Below are 20,689 nucleotides of genomic sequence, written 5' to 3'. Positions count from 1 at the left end.
GAGGTTGATGTGTTTAGAGAAGACTTTCTAACCTTCCACTTAATACCAGTTTTTTCAGTGGCCTTAATGAAATAAAAGCACATTTTGGCATTAAAGTTTCCTTTTTTCTTGTTTATAAAGGTATAGATAACTCAGTCTAACATTCTCACTGTACCAAGGGCAAGTAAATCCAGGGGAAGATAAAGCTGTAACATGGAATAATTGTTCAGTCCTTAAAAACAGAATGGAGGGGGTGGAGGGAGTAAAGAAAAGTTCTGCAATAAATCTGCAAGTTTGGAATCTGGGGGAAATGATCCCATCTGGAAAACTCTAGCAGTGGTGCCATGGCCGGTTTGAGGAGCAACCCAGATCTCAGGGAAGAGAAAACCCTGCAGTCTTGGAAGATGACAAGCTCTGTAATTGATGTCCATTTCAGCTGGTGCTGTGCCAGCTTTGGTTGGCTCTCATCCAGCGTTCCTGTAATTTGGGAGCCAGGTGTGAAGCATTTCTGTTCTGTCTTGTTCCCCGGCACTTACAGAAGCCTCACAGAGCTCACTGGAGGCAGCAGGAGCCCTGTAGGAAACAGATGTACAGGTAGAGGTGGAAGGAAGTGTCACACACAGCTGGGTTGAGGATATTAAAAAAAAATCCTCTCCCTATTCTCAAGTGAGGTCTGGGTTTGGGGGTGATGGTAAAGGCATTTCCCAACAAGAGGTGTGACTACAAAGTACTCTAATGAGACTGGTTTTCCTATGTGACTTAATGCAATCAGCCTCACTGCTTTATGGTTAAACCTCATGTTGTCAATGTTTGCCTTGTCTGCCCCTGGGCAAGTGAGGGCCACTTGAGGGTCTCCATGGGGCAGAGTCCAAAAACCAGTGGATTTGGAAGGGGAAGAACTGGCTTTGAATCTTGGCTCTGCTTTTTATGGCCTCTCCAACCCAAGACAAGCCACTGAACTTTACTAGACCTGAGTTTCCCTGTTGTTAAAATAAATGGGTTGGACTGGGTGAATTCTAAGGTCTCTTCCAGTGCTTACCCCTGTGGTCTTAGGAAGCTACTGACTCAAGGTATTTTTAATTGCTGTCAAAGGTATCTTTTGACACATTTTGGGGCCAAACACCAGGGGTGTTGGATCTGACCAGTCACTACTATAACATTTCTCCATAGGCTGGAGGATCACAACTCTCTGCTTCTTACTATCTTTGGGACTTTGTGACTAAGTTACTTCCCCTCTTGAGATCTCAGTTTTCTTCTCTATAAAATAAGGGGGTTGGACTTGGTGATGGTCTCTAAAAGATCTTACCTTCTCTTGATTGTCTAGTTATGTGTTCCACCCCTAATGAATCATTGATTACAGCTTAGCTGCCAGCAGCCAGGAAGGAAATCTTGGAGTCCCTTTTCTAGATGAACCTAACCCAGGGATTCCTAGTACAGTCTGCCCCGCTTTGCCAAAAGCCAAAAGCTATGATATGACATTATATTCTGTTATGTTCTGATCTTAAATTAGAGGTCTCCTATGACTCTTAAACACTAGATACATTTCCCCACAGGGAAGTTCCATAGTAGGTAGAACTAAATGAACTATTTTGTTAGACTTCTGAATTTTACTCTTTTGAACTCAGAGTTAAGAATCAGGGCTTTACCACTGACTAAATATGTGACCAAGGGCAAACTTCAGCCATCAGAGCTAGGAATCCTTTCCTGTCAACTCTGTATCCTGGAGGGCACATCCTGTCAACTGACAAATACAGGAACCTCTTGTCATCCTGACTATCCAAATCTGAACTCCTGAAGACAAAGCTGGGGGAAATCCCCTTACCCTGCAAACCAGCCCATGGTGCCAAGTGCTTCTGCCCCTCAGCACCACAGTCCCCTTGACTTTGTTCACTTGGTCTTGTCTGGGATCAGAGGGCAGCTATGGAGGAGCTAGCTTTCTCCTGACTGCTTAGATTCCTTGTGTGGGGAGTGAGGGCCAAGGGATGGCATCCAACCCAGCTGGCTGGAGGGGAATAGGGAAAAGGGGGTAAGGCTGAAGGTGGTTCTCTCAGCAGAGAGTTATTCTTTGAGCCATCCTTAATTAAGAAGTTGTTGAAGTTGAGTTTGCTCACCTGCTGACTGGCAGAGGAGGGTGCTAGGCTGGGCTAAGCCTTTTGGGTGCTGCCTCATTCCCCTGGATGTCTACTGCCTCCCACCTGTGGTCTTGCTTCGGGCAGCATCCAGCAGTTGACTGGGTCTGAAGATTTATGGAATTGAATGTCTTAAGCTCTTCTCATTTGTGTAGCATCTTGGACCCTAATCCCAGCTCTCCTCTTCCTTGACTAATTCACATTGCTTCTCTTAGGCTCAGTTTGCCCATGGATGGAGGCAGGATTGCCCTGCAGTGAGAACGATGCTGAATGTGGACCAGAGTTTGAACTCTTGACTTTGAAAAAGTCATATATACTGTCTGCGCCCTCAGTTTTCTCATCTGTAGAATGAAGGGCTTGGACTAGATGGTCTCCAAAGTCCCTTGCAACTCTGGGAGTCTGTGAAGTTATGATCTCCACAGTAAGGAGAATACCTAGACCATAAACTTCTATATGTGAAATGTAGGCAACTGAGCTTTGACAAGTCTAAGAGTTGTGTATATAATGTAAGATAATGTTTTCATTAGGTTGGGCCATTGGTGCAGCTGTTCCAGAAAATGCTCCTGAAATTTATAGAGAATGTTGAAAGATGCTGACAGATTACCCCTCAATCGTAAGGGACCAAGCGGGGAGGGAATGGAAGGGCCCAGTCCCTATGGCCCCCTCACTATTCCCAGTCCTGGTACCACCTCTCGGGACTTCAGGCCCAGCGCTCAGCATTGACAATGTGTTGGGAGAAAAAAAGCTGGTAAATTGGCTGCCCAGTTGGAATTTCCCCATCCCCACTGTTGATAATGTTCTTCTTCAGAAGAGTTTGACGTGATTCCCCCCCTCCCCATTCATCAACAGGGCAGTTTTCTGGGGCCCTTGTTGAGACTGGAGGCAGTGGTTGAATCCCCTTCTAGAGCTAAGGAAAAGAAACTTGAAAATAAAGGCTTGTAGTTTGTGCAGATATATACTGTTCTTTGGAAGAAGATTTCGGTATCACCCATGTCTTTAAGTGAAGGAAGAATGGGGGTTACTGGGGGAGGAAGAGAGTGTGTTGGCCCAGTGCTGGGGCCCTTCCTCGGAATGTGCTCCTGCAACTCTCCAGTTACCTGTGCCTGTCCCATGACTGGGCTCCAAATGGGCCAATAGGGATGGCTTTTCCTTCCCGTGGCTGCTGCTTCTGACCTGTGGGCTGTGGATTTCCTGTGGAACCAGGGGGCATTTGGGCAGGAATCGTTCTCTCCCAAGCACAGGCTTCAGGTTTTGTTTATGGAGCTGGGACAGAAACCTGGATTTGGGACATGCCCAGCACCCGTGGACTATCATCATATAGGAACTGGTGCCAGTGCTTGTCCTGGAACTTGGCTAAAGGAATCGCCCAACTCTCTTTGCTTCCTGAATCCTATGGCTTTGGTTTAGATAAGGGAGTTACTCACTCAACCCCCATAAAGGTCCTCTTGCCCTGCTCATCAACTTCCAGTGACCTGTTCTCAGTAGCCTCACCTCTACTTGGGGTCTGATTCATTAGCCTTGTGTGCAGATAAGACCCTCTTGATTCTTTATGGCACAGGGGCAACTTATGAGCAGGACTCCTCATCTCAAGATGAGAAGTTAGAGAGCAAGTTTTAGAGCTAGAAAAAGAGAGGGCAGGCATTTTATCCACCCTCGTTGGAGGGCCAGAAGAGGTCTGTGACTTCTCCAAAATTCACACAGGGCCCCCCCCCCCAGCCTTTTCCAACGCCCCCCTTCTCATGAAGGCTTCTCCAGGTAGTGTGGTGAGCTCAACTTGGTTCTTGCCTGGAGGGGAGGACTTGAGCTAGCTCCCTCCTGACCTCTCATGCTGTTGGGCTTTCTGGTCTCTGTGGCTGCACTCCACCTCGAGACCTCGCCTTTTTGGGCTCACCAGTTTCACCTTTGTTTCCCCTTTTTAAAAATGGGAATGTGCTTTTGGCCTCTTCTCCTTGAAACTGAGGAGAGGAGCTGGCTTGTTTCTGGGGCTGGCTCTGGGCCAGATGTCATAACTTCAGGCAGTGCCACGCTACGCATCTCCAGCAGTTTGAAATGGAGAGACAGAGGGAGAGATAAGATCAGCAGCTTTAGGTGATGGCATTGTTTCAAATAAACCATGCATGACCCAAAGCTTCCACTTCAAATGGGGAATGAAATTGCTTCATCCTTTGACAGCTTGCTCCATGAAAGAAATTTATCTTCACTTAATTGCTTTAGATCCCAAGAGGCTACATACAGTAATTTCTAAGAGATAATTATATCAAATTAAAAAAATATGTGACTCTGTGAATGTGAATATTGGCCTGAAATGGACAGGGAGGGAAGGGAGGAGAGGGGAAGGCCCAAGACCCTCATCAAGCTGACTCGTTGTCAGTTTGTGATCCTGTTCTTGAGACTCCCCTTGGTCCCCAGATGCTCTCCACCATTCTATAGGTCCAGATCCCACCTTCCCAAGGCTCTGTCGGAACTGGGGCTCCAATAGGCACAGTGAATCGTCTCACCTCTCCATGAAACTGGAAGACATGTTGTTCCCATGCCTTTAGTGGGGTAGACTAGATGGGGACAGGTGACCTGCTCACTGCCATCCACACATCTCTCGGCAGTCAGACTGGGCCAAGTCCTCCTGCCTTAGAAGCTACAGCCCTTGGATGATGCTGCCTTTCAAAGGCAGCCAGAACCAGCAAACCTGTGATTTTTTTTTTTTAATGGCTATTTAGTTGTTGAGTGTAAACTTCCTGTAGATGGGACAGAATCCTGGGGCGTGTGTGTGTGTTTGATTCCTAGTTTCCATTTCCCTTGACTCCATATTACAGTGGTTTGAAGCTTCCTGAATATCCTTTTTAACTGACCCTAGCTTTTACCTACCCTTAACCCACATTTTTCTTTCATTTCTTGAATTCCTATCCCAGCATCTTTTAAGCATATTGTCACCATAGTGGAATGACAGTTCCTGTAAAGGACTGGAAGTACTTGGTAATCTTGGAGCCCAGTCCTTCTAGATTCCTAACCTTTCACCCCATTTATTTATTTAAAATTTTTTTTTTTATTTTAGACAATGGGGTTTGAATGACTTGCTCAAGGACACATATAGAGGCAATTATTAAGTGTCTGAGGTCAGATTTGAACTCAGGTCCTCCTGACTCCAGGACCAGTGCTCTATCTATTGTGCCACTTAGCTTCCCCCCTTCACCCCTTTTAATAATGTTACTAGTGACGGGCAGCTAGGTGACCCAGTGCACAAAGCACTGATCCTAGAGACAGAGGAGGACCAGAGTTCAAATCTGCTCTCAGACATTGTGTAACCCTGGGCAAGTCACTTAACCCTGATTACATCCCCAAAATAAAAATAACATTATGAAACCTGTGCCCTGAAATTTTGCTTTTAGTGTCCTTCAGGCTCTTCTCTGTTAATGCTCCCAGGCATCTGGTATACTCTTATGGGTACTCAATAAATGTTTCTTGACTCTAAGTAAAAGTCAATCTAGTCTGTCCAAAAAGCTCAATGTAAATGTAGTGCTGCCCCAGAGGCAGCTGGAAATGGGGAAAGTTCTCAGATGTATTCTGGCTTAAATATCTTGAAGTACCATAGGAGAGGGAAACCACAGCAATAATTATAATCCAAAGTTCTTCTGGTAAAACTGTATAGACCTTCTGTGTTACATAGGAGCTTTTTGTTCCCTAAAACACTCTTGTTTGATAAGGAGCAGGGGTTTTCTCATCCTTTCATCCTCCTGCCTCCTTTTTTTCCCCCTTAAAATTTTTTTTGAGAAAAACCAAGGTGATATGTCTTCAGTACAGCAAATATGACATTATTTCTTGTGTTCATGTTAAGGTACTTTAAAATTTTTTTTTTTAATTCATTTAAGACAGTGGGGTTAAGTGATTTGCCCAAGGTCACACAGCTAGGCATTTATTAAGTATCAGACTGCATTTGAACTCAGGTTCTCCTGACTCCAGGGCCAGTGCTCTATCCACTGCGCCACCTAGCTGCCCCAGCCTGTGACTACTTTTGAAGGTAACCAGAACACTGAAGGAAGTAATGAGCTAGGCAAAGACAAGTAGAACCCACTGACAGGCTCTTGGGTTTGCCCAGTCACCTGCAGCTGGCTAGTAAGCTCAGTGTCTCTCCATCCTCTATGGAAATGGTCAAAACTGGGTGGTGGGCACTTGGAGCTCTTCACTAGAACTCAAGGTTACTTTACTGCTACTTCTCTCAACCTGGACCAGAGGGGCAGGTGCTCAAAGAGGATATACTCTATTATGTACCTGTTCTCTGGGGACCTAATCTGTTCATTTTTCAGTTATTGTGCCAGTTGTTTCCTTGATTAGGGATCACTCTTCAGGCTAGTTCTTCTCAGTGGCCTTCCTCAAAATGAACTCTGCATCTCCTGAGATAGATGAGAATTTTTACCTGTACAAAAAAATACTAGGCTTGTATCTTCTGCATAGACTTAGCAGGGAAAGAGACAGGTAAAATGCTGATACCCAGATTTGCCTGAGGATGATGCTCCTAATCCAAAGCATTAAAGAGGCTTGGACTTTATCTGAAGAATTCCAGTTGGATCTGGAGATTTATGGAATAGATTGAGGGAAATGAATGTGCCTGGGGCCTTTTGTGCCATAGAAGTTGTAAGTTGTTTGTGTCTTGTCCTCTAGCTAGAAGTAACCAAAGGCAGATGCTGTAGCTGGCAAAAGAAGACTGCCAGCATGATCTGAGAGATTAGGAACGGGGCTAAATGAATCAGTTGAGCAGAGGTGTTGGGGAGAGCTGAGGAAGCTTGGGTTTGAGGTCATGAGGAAAAAACCTGTCTTTTTGGTGAAGGCAAGTGATTTGATGAAAATTTGGGGGCTTGGGGTAGTGAGTGAGAATTTGGGTCGATTTGGATGTTTTAGCTTATGTGGCAGATGCCAAGTTGGAGAGAGAGTGAGACAAAAAGCAAGGAAGTGCAGAGAAGACTGCATAAGGCCTGCCAGAAGAGAATTAAATTAATGGTGTATTTAACAGGGAAGTGTGCCCTAAAAGTAGTAGGCACGTTTTAATGCTTTTCACTAAGAAATTTTCTAATATTTTCTAATATTTCAAAATATATCATTTTCTATTCTTTTTAAATCCTTTTATTAGTCTTCATCTCTTTCCACAGCCCCATTTTCTCAGGACTATTTTTAGAATTTAGATCAGCATCTTAGACTATACACTGTAACAGGCTCTTAGTAGATATGCAGTATCTCAATGCTAAAGGTCATTTCACGGCAAAATTAGAAGAGTTAGGGTTACCAGGTCAGGTACTTTTCACAGCTTTGACTGGTAGGATAATTCTATCCTAACAAGGGAGAGATACACTCATAAAAGATAAAACAGATGAAATTGAAAAGCTTTTACTTGATTACAATTGCAATTAGGTCCCAATTAGTGCAAATAACAAATCCTATAAAGTGAGTATCTGTATTTGAAGTCACACTATTTGAGGCTATAATTATGGAAATTATGTAATTGGTTCCAGCCCAGTAGAAATAATGTAGTGCAAATTCCCTTAATGCAAACAGATTTCCTATTTGTACCAGTAGAAACCTAGCTGTGGAATGAGAAAGAAAATGGTCATTTTGGGTTGGGAGAGGGAGGGAGGGAGCAAGGGAGAGAGTGAGAGAGAGAGAGAGAGATCTTTTTGTCAAATGTCTCTAATGAGGGTCTGATATCTAAGGTGATATAGGGAAGTAATATTTATATAATACCAAAGACCATTCCCTAATGAATAAGTAGTCAAAGGTTTTAAACAAAAAAGTGTCAAAAGAAGAATTATAAAGTATGTTTATAGGAAAGTTCCAATTCACTAGTAGAGAAATGTAAATCAAAACAACTTTGTAGGTTTATATTACAGCCTAGCAATTTGTCAGAGATAACAAAAGATGGGAATAGTCAGGGATATAAGGATGGTAGTGAAGCTGTGGATTGCTTTACACATTTTGGAGAACAATTTAGAATTATGCCAAGAGAGTCAGTAAAATGTCCATACCCTCTAACCTAAGTGCCACTGACATCTTGAGAGCTGTAGACATAAAGGAGATCTGTGGTAAAACAGAAGGTCCTAAACTCACCACAATACTGATGATAGTTGTTTTTTTTATATACAGTAGCAAAGAGCTAGAAATAATTGAGAAATGACTAAACAAGTCAGTTGGCATACATGGATGTAATGAAATATTATTGTGCTTTAAGAAATGATAGCTATGATGGATGAGCACATCCTGGGATAGCTTGCATGAAGTGAAATAAGTAGGACCCAGTAAACACAGAAAATAAAATAATAAATGCAGGAATACAATAAACATGATGACTGCAGCCGAGTAGGTGGAAAGAACAACAACAAAGCAATTGAAGTTGAATTCTCTGAAATGATAATGACCACATTTGGCCCCAAAGAAGAGAGAAGGGAACATGATTCTTTTTTTTTTTTTTTTGTAGAAATGAGGGACTCTTGGTTGATGATCTTGGTTTTGCTAAATGTCTTTCCCTTTTTAAAAATTATTTTTTATAAGGGATGGCTCCCTAGAAAGTGGGAGTAGGGGAAGGGGTAGATATTTTAGGAAATGCATGTGATATAAAGACAAAAGAGATAGCCATCCCTCCAAAAAAACCATTTTTAAAAAGAAGAGTTACCAAGAAGTAAACTTGTCAGGATCCTTCACAAACCCAAGTGCCTGTTTCTTTGTCTTTCCCCTTCAAAATTTCTCTCCTACATCAGAGGTTTTGGAAGGAAATTCAGAAATTTGAAGGAGATTTTGGAAAGTTAATCGTCTGAAACTTGTTCTGGAACTTACGTGAATAGATTCTGCCTGATAGTTAATTAGGTGTCAATAGGGAACCCAAAGTTTTTAAATGTTTCTTTAAATAACGGTGATGCCTCTCTCCCCTCCCTTCTTTTCTCTCTGGCATTCCTTCCTAGTCAGGGCTGGTAAGAGCAAACCTCGTCTTGCTACAGCTCAACCTCTCTGCCCATCCTGATCATCAATTCATTTCACATCTCTGGGCCTCAGTTTGCTCATCTTTAAAATGAGAATATTGGACTGGATGATATGGTGGTCCCTTCCAGCCCTGAAGCCTGTGATCCTATGACCTCCTCAGTCCTGGAGTTTGAACCCACCTGACCTCAATTCCTGGAACTGTCTGAATCTCTATCCCTGCCAGATTCTGGCATCATGGGCTCCTGCTGTGTGGCCAGCTGCTCTTACTGGGGAAACGCCCACTACCAGGAGAGCAGGTTCTGCCCCCAGCCCTGACCGGAGAACTAAGGATCAAAAGACAAGCTATAAACCTTGGACTGGGCCCTCTGGTAGAGGGTTCCAGGGTTCCAAAAACCATGTGCACTGCTTCCTGAGAGCATCCTCTGAGGATTTCTTGTCCTCCAGCTCATACCTGACCCCCACAATGATGGGACTCCAGTTTCTATCATGATTAAAGCAGAAAGACAGTAACCATTAATGATGAAGAGTTTTGCTCTCCTCCTGATTTAACTGTCCAGTTAAATCAATGAGCTGCAATGCCTTTTCAGCCTTTGCAGGTAGCTGTAGGGAAGCTGTTGTGGTGGTGCTCGTTATGCTTATTATTTTGGAAAAAGAAGGCGACTACAAGGTTCTCATTTGTCAGATGAGGGGGCTGAGTTAAGTAAGCTCCAAAGCTCCCTTCAGCTCTCAAATTCTCTGGTTCTTGATGGGGAACTCCTCAGACAGGTTCCCCAATCTCTACTCAGTTTTACTGCTGCCCTTGGCCTCCTCCCCAGGCCATTGACCTAGGACCTCAGCTTGATGGGCGTGCTTTATGATTCATCCATGTCCTGATTTTTTGTTTTGCTATTGCTGCTGCATCTATAGGCCTGGCATTCATCCACTCAACAAGTATTATTGAATGCATGTTATATGCATAGTCTTGAGCTGGAAGATTCTAGAGATTCGTCTTCCCTCCAGAACCTTAAAGTCTAGTTGGGAAGACAAACTACAAAACTGTGAAGCAGGTGGTACAAGGCTAGCTATATTAAGTGACCTGGTTAAACATGATGGAGCTTACAAGAAGAAAGATTATTGGGGACAAAAGTGTAGGAAGACTGTGGAGGAAATGAAGGATAAAGGTAGACTTGATTAGGCACATAAAAAGATGGAAAGGAGTGATGAGGGCCAGGGAATAGAGTAGTTATGGATGAGTTTGAAGGAGGTTAAAATGCCTTTGAATTGATCATTAGTGACTTGAAGACAAGTTTGGAAGGCAGTTTCCAGTTCTTGGCCTTGTGCTAGTTAGCATTTTCACCAATGACTTGGATTAAGGCATTGATGGCAAGATAATCACCTTTGCAGAACATCAGACTGAATTTATAAGAATAAAATGTTGAATATTGCATGTGTTTAAAAAAATAAACATCACAAGAAAAAGATGATATGGCAAGATTATATAAAAGTTGTCTGAAAAAAAATTTGGAGATACTGTATTTAACAAGCTCAGTATAAGTTAACCAAAAAATTTGTACTTCCATTAAGGAATTCATCTATAGAAATAATGGAGCGATGGTTCCTCTGCATCCTGTCCTGGTCAAAGTATCTCCAGGTTTAGGGATAGGGCGCCACTCCCTTTGAGCAAAGGGCCTTGATCCTTACCATGGGAGCATCTATTGAAGGAACCAGGCCAATGGAGAGGTCTGTTGGGGCATGGGGAGCTCTAGGGCTCTGGTTGGAGGGGGGGGGGCAGAGTGGAGAAAGCTTCCTTCCCAGGGCTGTCCTTTGTAGAAGAGATTGCCAGAGGAGGGCTGTAGATGGAGGCTTGCTGGGAAGGGACTCTTTGGGGGAGCCTGGTGTAGGATAGGTGAGGCTGATAACAAGATCCCATCTAATGGTAAAATGTCCTATTCATTCCAAGTGTGCTGAAGTGGCAAGAGAAGGCCCCATGTACCAAGCATTCTGCTCAGTGATTTAACAAGTATTTTCACATGTGATCCTGATCACAGCTCTAACCTGTTAAGGATGTTTTAGAAAGATTCTTCGGACAGTAATGCAGAGGACATAATTTAGATGAAAGACTAACTAAAAGATCGTTGTATTTAAGATGGAAGAGACTGTCTTAGTTGTGGCCATGTCCAACTCTACGTGACCCCATGGACTTTGTTCAAAGGGTTTTCTTGGCAAAGATACTAGATTTGTTTGCCATTTCATTCTCTGGTGTGTCCCCTATTTTACAGATAAGGTAAATGGGGGTTAAGTGACTTACTCAGAGTCACACAGCTAGTAAGTTTGTGAGGCCAAATTGAAACTCAGGTCCTCCTTAACTCCAGGCCCAGGGCTCTATCCACTGAACCAAACTAGCTGCCCCTGTCCCAGTGAGTGGAGGCAATAAAAATAGGGAAAATGCATCATAGATAGATGTAGGAAAAGGGTAGAGAAAAGATTCAAACATGATTTTAGAATTTCAAGACTGGGTGACTAGGAAAATGGTGATGCCATTAACATTATGAAGTTGGGTGAAGATGGGGATCTATTTGTGACTTGGTCAAGCTGCTGAGACTTCAGTCCCTAGGAAACTTCAGAATTATTGGGATGTCGAGGCAATATTTCAACAATTGGGGACATTTCAGTTGGAGACCAGTAAAATTGACTACTGGGTGGGAGGAGAGGAATAGCAGCAATGACAGCAGCAGTAGTGCCCTGCTCATCCATATATCTGGCAGATAATAAAACCCACTTGGAAAGTGCTTCTTGTCCACCTCTTTGACATGGAATAAGTTTATACCTTCGCCATCTGCCCTGCTGCAGAGCACTCCTCTACGTGTGGTCTCCTCCCATTAGAATATGAACTTGTTGAGAGCAGGACTGCCTCATTTTCCTGTTTGTATTCCTAGTACTTACTAATGTGCTTAATGTGTAAGAGCTGAATAAATGCTTTTCCATTCATTGTTCATTTGGTCAGTCTGGAGTCCTGTCACAATGTATGTCCATCTCATTGTGAGTTCCTTGGAGTATAAACTTTGCCACAGATAAGTAGTAGGGACAAGTAGCATGGTAGGGCCTGGCTCCTAAGATCAGAAATTTTGATTTAACTGTTGTGTGGCTTTGGACAAATCACTTAATTTCTTTGAATCTGTTTCATCATCTAATCTAAAGGAGGTTGGATTAGAAGATTAGAAGAACCCCTTCCAGCTCCACTAACTATAATACTATCAGTAGAGGGGATCACTCTCTTTATAGCTACCCTTAAAGTTCTCTTCCCCCCCCCCCCCGCCCCCATTGGAAATGTTTGGTTTTTCCCAGAGCCAAAAGGGAACCTATTATTGCCTTCACTGAAATCAGCAAGAAGCCGACTCTGCTTCTGGCCACTGCTTCTATTCCTGTTTCCATGGAAACAGAGGTCATGTTGCCCAAAATGGGGTAAGTGCTTTAAAAAAAATCCCCTATCTGAAGATGATGATTATTGTAAAGCACTTAGACTGTGTTCGTCAATCTAAAGCCTGTTCCCATGGGAACAAAACCTCTTCTAGGTTTCAATGATTGCTGAGCTCCCTTGATTCTATTTTCCAAACAACCTGGAGGGTCTGGGGTCCAAGAGGAATTCTAGTATCAGTGGCAACGAGTTTAATGGGGGGAGAAACATTAAGAGATCACAGAAAATCCCTTTATGTCTCCACATTCAATCCCTTTTCTAGCCTCCCTAAGAAATAGGGATGATAAGATACCTGAAAGAGGACAAACTTGTCGTCTTAGCCCTGGGTACCATCCCTAACCCAATTTCTTCTCTTAGGATTCCCTAAGGAGATCAATAGCTATTGAGGATGATCTGGAAAGCTTGGTAAATCATAGAGATCTTTTGTGTATTGTGTGTTAATACCCTTCATTGAATAAGAGGTAGAGTCTCATGGACTTGAAAGACTAGGTGCCATGGTCTTGTGGACTTGGGTGTGATGGGGTTACTCCTCCCCCCAGACTAATTCCATATAAGAAATAATTGATTAAGTCCCTGCCTGCCCATTTCCACTGTGCGTGTGGCAGTGTTGCGTATCCATTGGAGGGCGGCTGCTCTTCAGAGTCCGACTGGCTATGAAAGACTAGTTCACCAAGAGGGCTTAATGTGTCTCCAAGCACGCTCCTCATCCCCAGGTGCAGAGGATATTGGGGGGACCCTTTCCAGCAGTGACCTGAGGACTGGGATTTTCCAACCCTGGAGCCAATCCAGCACCACTCTGCCAGAAGGGTCATTCACCATCTGTGTGGGCAGGACACCTCTCCCCACTGCCACTTGGGTGTTCCATTGTCAAGAATCAAAAGTATGTCCACTGGCCCATCCAGTCTCTCCTCCAGTCTCTCCCCTGGGGCTGCTGTGCTGGAAGGATGCTCCTCTTGGGTTTCAGTGTGTGCAGCCTTGTTTGGGTGGAGCCCTGCTCTGTTCACAGCAGAACTGGTAATGTCTGGCCCTCTGAACTGCCAGAGGCAAGGAGCTGGCTGCCTAAAGTCAGATTGCTGGGACACTGTTCCACAGAGGGTGGGGTGTGAGTGAATACCACTCTCTTCCTACTGTGTTTTCAGGAAATGTCTATAGAACAGCTGTAAGTGTGAATGAAGTCAAAAGAATGGATCAGTGCCCTCCCTGCCCCACCCCCTGCTCCTCTGGGCCCCCTCAGAGATTCCCACCCCTGTCGTTCTCTTTGGACTACAGCTTAGCTTGAGACCCTGCTGCAGGATTCCTGCAAGGAATGGTCAAAAACTGGACTCCAGAAGGGAAATGTTTAGGGGTAAAGGGGTGTTTGGTGTGTGTGTGTGGGGGGGGGTGTCTGAATGTACATGGGCAGGGAGAATGAGCCAGCACCAAGATGATAACTGGAGAAATGGTACAGTTGGTGGAAGGTACAGCAAAGACATTTTTCTGGTGGAATGAATCAGGGCTGGGATGGTCACCCACAAATGTTGATCACCTCCTCCTTCCTTTCCTCTACACCTTCATGCCTCTTTGTGCCCCTGCTCAAACCTGGCTTCTTGGCAGCCACAGGGATGGCAGCATTTAGCTGTGGTGAGCTACCCAGCCCTAAGTCTGTCCCTTCCTATACTCCCCCTGGTCTATTTGCTACTGACCCAAGGTGACAGCTGAGCGCGCGCACGTGCGTGCGTGTGTGTGTGTGTGTGTCTGTGTGTCTGTGAGTCTGTGTGTGTGGCCTAAGCCCTGGGGGAAACCCTCAGAGTGTGGTTCCTGTGGCTGCCAAACTTGCCAGCCGTAGTGTGATGGCATTGTTTAGGGGGAGGTGAATTGCCTTCTCCATCCCCACCCTCTCTGTTTAAGGGAACTTGGCAGCCCCCTAGGAGTCAAAGAACTGGTGCTTGGAGTATGTGGAGAGAATGTGGCTTCCTGCCGACTCTGCTGTGCTAAAAGCCAAGACCACCTCCTCTCTTTTTCCCCTTACTCCCATGGCCCAGGCACTAGTGCCCCTCTGCTGCCTGTTGGGAGGTTTCAGATTGCATCAGCCTGTGACACAGATATCCTCCAGGTTATCTGCCCAGATAAACATTGATTGTTTATAGGGAAGTGTTTCAGCTGCTCTGACTGATCCCAGTGGTAAGAGCTACTAATTTCTTGAGGTTTTAAGCCAGTTTGTAGGGCTAACATCCAGGCCTTAAAGCTGCTGTGTTTAAGGGGTTGTCAAGGATGGGCAGGGAATGTCTGAACACAGCCTTAAGGACTGATTTTGCTAAGACTCATTCTAGCCTGAGTCTGGGAAGATCTCTGTCAGCAGACACGAATATTTCCTAAATGGAGTTGTCAATACTAGTAAGAGAGAGAGTCTTGGGTCACAAGTGTGGAGTTAACTCATGCCAGAATTTCTGGGGCAGCTGTGTTTTCCCATGGGGGCTTCTGCCTCCTTGCCACAGTCCATAAAAACTAGCTTCATAGTGATTGTAACTGATGGTTTCAATATGATAGATTTTATATAGTCCAGTAAGTGTTGTCCTTTTTAGTTACCTTGGGAGATTTTATGCCGAATCTAGGGATGCAACCATTTTTAGAACTTTTAGAATTTGAAATTGAGGGGGTACCTATCAATTGGGGAATGACTGAACAAGTTGTGGTAGATAAATGTGATGGAGTACTATTGTTCTATAAGAAATCATAAACAGGTGGATTTCAGAAAAACTTGAAAAGACTTATATGAACTGATGCTGAGTGAAGTGAGCAGAACCCGGAAAACATTGCACACACTAACAGCAACGCTGTGTGATGATCAACTATGATAGACTTAACTCTTCTCAGCAGTACAATGATCAAAGGCAATTCTCAAAGACTTGTGATGGAAAATACCATCCATATCCAACAAAAGACCTGTGGAATCTGAATACAGATCAGAATTTGCTTTTTTTTTTTTTTTTTTACTTTTTAAAATGTATTTTTTCTTTCTCATGGTCGTTTTTCCCTTTTGTTCTGATTCTTCTTTCATAACATTACTAATATGTAAATATGTTTAACATGATTGTACATGCATGACCTATATCAGACTATTCACTGTCAAGGGGAGTTGGGGAGGGAAAGGAGGGAGGTAGAAAACTAGGAAACTCAACATTTTTAAAAAAATGAATGTTGAAAATTATCTTTACATATAATTGGAAAAACAAAAATAAAGAGCTCTTTTAGAATTGCTTTTAGCTACAATGTGCATTTTTTAAAAATATATTTTTGATGTGCTTTTGATGCTTTAAGATCAAATGAATGTATGTAAATTGCCTTGCAAAGCATACAAAATATGTAGACATATGTTCCTGGCGTTTTCACTGTCTTCTGGGCCTAAAATGTTCTCCCTTCTCATCTCCATCTGCCTCTGTTTCCCTGGTTCCCTTCAAGACCCTTTCAAAAGAATCCTTTCCTCAACTCTCTATTTATTATTTCCCTTTTCTCCTATACATTCCTTGTTTGTTTACACATTGTCTCCTCCATTAGACTGGGAGCTCCTCTGAGGCTGGGACTGTCACACTTGCTAATACTCTCTTAGTCTTCCACCTCTCTGCCTGGGAGGTCATGTCTGCTCTCTAGGATTATCCTTGGTTTCTAATACTTACAGCTCAGCTTGCTTTGAATGATCTTTTGATTTACAGTCTTAATGTCATAAGCTATACTTTTCTTTTGGTCTTGCTTGCTGCTTATTGTTTTGGTTCTTATAGCTTTTTCCTTGTTTCTCAAATTCCTCCTATTTGTCTTTTTTAATTGCATGGCAATATTTCATTGTGTTCACTATGTTCCCACATATTACATTCATATTGAGGCAACTACGTAGTGCGGTGTTGGTCTTGGAGCCAGGACAACCTACATTCAAATCCTGCCTAATGCACTTCCTACCTATGTGACCCTGGGAAAGTCCCTGAACCTTTTTAATGCCTTACTTTCCTCATCTGATTTTAAAATGAGAAGATTATAATAGCACCTCAGAAACCCAAGTGAGATAATATATGAAACAAGCTTTAAAGTTATTAATGCATATATATACATGTGTGTATATGTATGTATATATCCACATAAACTCCCGCCCCCCAGCTATTTCCATTCTGGAAATTTCTTTGTTTTTCAGTTCTTTGCTATCACAAAGAGTAGTACTATGGATATTTTGGTCTATTTTCAACTCTTTTTTTCTGACTTTGATTTCCTTTAGTCTACCTTTCTTTGGAATGGTGATGCTTATTTTTGGATTGGATCTGTTTTTTGACAGTAGACAAAAGTCATTTGAAGCCAGGACTGATGAATAAGGTGAATATTGATGCTGAGTATTACAGTTTTGAGGTTTTTTTTTTTAAGTATATAATAAAGTTGATTTTTCTTGTGTAGTTAAGTTCCTAGGACAGCTTTAGAAGACAGACTAAGCTCTTAAACCCAATGTTCACCCTCCTAGAAAATTAATAAATTAATAAAAAAAGACACAATATACATGTGTCTATGTAAGTTCTAATGTTTGTTGCTTTTTTTGTTAGCCTTGGTATTGTCCTAAGAAGCTCATGAGAAATGCATCCACACCCCAGTCTCTGCCCCAGTCTTCAGAGATCTCAATTCAGTTTTGTGGCCTTGGGGCCCTCCTCAGACTGTAGTTGGTAGCTGCAGCTCACAAGCTCAGTAAGCTGCCAGGCCTTCCAGAGAGAAGGCGATTCTAGGAGGCAGTAATTCCTAAACTTCTAGTATGTGACACACTGTCTATTTTTGTAGTGTGTTATCTGCTTCAGGGGGGGCAGGTAAGTGGAAATGTCTCCATTTGAGTTTATCTACTTTATATCATTAGTCTACCCCAGATTCATGACTGGAGTCTGTGATTGAACCCTGGATAAAAGTCATGAGGGTTTGAATACAACCCCAGGGGACCTAGAGTGGACAGTGATGGAGCTTACTTGGTGTGTGATATTCCAGTGCAGGCAAAAAAGGGCAGCCTTGCTAGAACCAGAGGCACCTAGATTTGTTTAGAGTAACTGAAATCAAGTACATTGGTAGAACTTTTACATTTCTTATTCTTCTCTCCTTGGTAAAAGGGGTCTTTTCTCCATTGTGAAAATATGGATTTAGGAAGTAGGTCTATGAGCCAGCAGTAGACTCTCCATTGCAATTTTGCATAAGGAAACTCAGTAAAGAATAGGACTCTGAAGATCCTAAATTTGCCCATTAAGACTATCCCACCCCACTCCACCCATCCCCTTGAATCTGCCCCCATATTTAGGCCTTGGGACCAGCCCCACTAATAATGGCATAAGGGAGGGAATCCCAGCTCAACTCCAGGGCTTGATCTACTTTGAAGACTTTGGCACCCCTGGAAGAGATTTAAATGACAGACAAGACGTAAAGAGATTGTAAATATGAGCTCAGTGCCAACTAAGCCACAGAGAAGATACTGCATTTGTGGTCCAGGGAAGTTTAAATATTTGTGGTCAAACTTAAAATTCAACATAAAATTCTCATCTGTGATGGAAACTTTCCAGAAACTGCATGGAAGGACGCACAAGCTGTGTAAACTCTTCAAAGGCCTCTCCTTCCACAGCAGTTCTACCAACTTGAGCCAGAATGGTGTCACTCTTGTCCTCTTTTCTCCTTCACATTGTTTAAATGACCAGCCAGTCCATCTGTAAAGGAAAAGGCTCCCCAGGTCTTTATTGCTCCAAACCCCTACCTCGGGAAGAACACAGTTTTATGTTATTAATCCTTTCACTGGTTGGAGCACCACCCCCTTGAGACATATAAAGCTGCTCTGGGGAAAGTTCCAGAGAATATGATGTAGGTAGGAAGCTATTGTATCATCTGCTGGAAGATAAATTAGAAAGAACTTCAGACCTTGAGATCTGCCCGACACATCTTAAATATCTTACTTTCTGTTCTAGCTTGCTAGCTTGGTTGTGTCCCCAATTAAGGAGACGATAACTTGGAGAAAGCAAAAATGCTTTGGAATCCATAAAACAGTTTATGCCACAGCATCTGGGTCCACATAGAAATGGAATTTTCTCTTAATTAACATAATAAAAATACTCTCATTTAAAGATGACTGTATCTCTTTATCTCCTATATCTCTCCTCCCTTTTATGGTTAAACTCCTTCAGTAGACTGTCTACAATACGTACTTCCACTTCCTCTCCTCTCACTCTTTTTAAATCTTTTCAGTCTAGTCTGGCTTCCAAACTCGGCATTAAAATGAAACTACTCTCTCCAAATTACTAATGATCTCCTGATTGCCAAATTGAATGGTCTTTTCTCATTCCTTCTCCTATTTGACTTCCTTGCAATCTTTGACATTTTATGTTGAACTATCACCATCTTTTTTGATAACTCTCTTCTCCCTTGTTTTTGTTTTTTCCTTTTTGATATTTTATTTTTCCAATTATGTTATAAAAGTTTTTCACCATTCATCCACAAGTGTATTTATATGTTACACAATTTTCTTGCATCCTCCCTTACCACCACCCCCCACTCCCCTCAGCAGCGAACAATCTAGTGAGCATTGTACACATCCATTTGTGTTTAACATGTTTACAAATTAGTCATTTTCTGTATGAGGAATTAGGACTAAGGGAAAAGAAAGAAAACCATGGGATAGGAAGGAAAAACACAATTTTTAAAAGTGAACATTGCATTCATTCAGATTCTATTTTGTTTTGTTTTCCTTTCATGTGATATGGATGGTGTTGTCCATAACAGGTCTCCCAGGCTTGTCTAAGCTCTCTGAACTGCTGAGAGGAGCTGCATCCATCAAAATTGATCAATTCACAATGTTGTTGTTAATATATACAATGTTCTCTAGGTTCTTCTCTGAACTGCTGAGCATCAGTTCCTGTAATTCTTTCCATGCTTCTCTAGAGTCTGACCATTTGTGCTTTCTTATAGTACTCTAACATTTCTATACCATAACTTGTTCAGCCATGCCCCAATTGATGAGCATCCCCTCAATTTTCAAAAAGAGCTGCTATGAATATTTTGGAAGATGGGGGACTTTTCCCATTTTTTTTATGATTTCTTCTGATTATAGGCCTAGTATTGGTATTGTTGAATGTGATCAGTTTTATTGCTCTTTGGGCATAGTTCCATATTACTTTACAGAATGGTTGGATTAATTCACAACTCCACCAACAGTGTATTAATGTCCCAATCCTCCCACAACCTCTCCAACATTGATCGTTTTCTCTTTTTTGTTATCTTAGCTGATAGCTGTGAGGTGTTACCTTATAGTCATTTTAATTTGCATTTCTTTAATTAGTAATAATTTTTCATATGATTGTTTATAGCTTTAATTTCTTGGTTTGAAAACTGCCTACTCATGTGACCATTTATCAATTGGGGAATGATTTGTAACCTTATAAATTTGATTCAGTTCCCTGTATATTTTAGAAATGAGACCTTTATCAGAACCCCTTGCTATGAAAATTGTTTCCCAACTTTCTGTTTTCCTTCTAATCTTGGCAGCGTTGGTTTTGTTAGTACAAAAATGTTTCAATTTAATATAGTCAAAATCATCCATTTTGCAATTTATAATGCACACTTTATTTCTTATTTGGTCATAAATTTTTTCCCTTTCCATAGATCTGTCAGAGTATTTCTTGAACTAATTGCCCTTTATGTCTTTTTTTAAAAATGTTTTAATCCTGTACCCAATTTTTTTTTTTTTTGTTTTTGCAAGGCAGTAGTGGTGTTAAGTGACTTGCCCCAAGTCACATAGCTAGGTAATTATTAAGTGTCTGAGGTTGGATTTGAACTCAGATCCTCCTGACTCCAGGACCAGTACTCTATCCACTGCGCCACCTAGCTTCCCCAAGGCCTATCATTCTCTCCTCTCTCATAGAGGCCCCTTCTCTCCTCTGACCCTGCAACCACCTTAGGGCAGACCCCCATCTGCCTCCCACGGGGACCACTGCAGTACTGTGCTGGGGGGAGTCTCTGGACCTCATGACTCTTCCCACTTTAACCCTTCTTCTGCTCAGCTGTCAAACTGATCTGCCCAGAGCCCAGGATTGATGCCTCTCTGTATCTCTCTGTCTCACACACACACAGATGCATTCCCACATGTACAAATCCATTCCATAAACCCCAGTAGTTCCCCATTGCCTCCAGGGTCAAATAT

General features: G+C 42.6%; 1 protein-coding gene across 2 annotated transcripts in view; it reads left to right on the top strand.

The window, feature by feature from the left end:
- The window catches only part of SMG6 (SMG6 nonsense mediated mRNA decay factor), a 176,871-nt gene that overhangs the window by 122,719 nt on the left and 33,463 nt on the right, over positions 1–20,689 (top strand). The window lies entirely within an intron of this gene.

Source organism: Macrotis lagotis, chromosome 5, assembly GCF_037893015.1.
Source record: "Macrotis lagotis isolate mMagLag1 chromosome 5, bilby.v1.9.chrom.fasta, whole genome shotgun sequence".
Lineage (NCBI taxonomy): Eukaryota > Metazoa > Chordata > Mammalia > Peramelemorphia > Peramelidae > Macrotis > Macrotis lagotis.
This window is presented reverse-complemented; position numbering and strand designations above follow the sequence as displayed.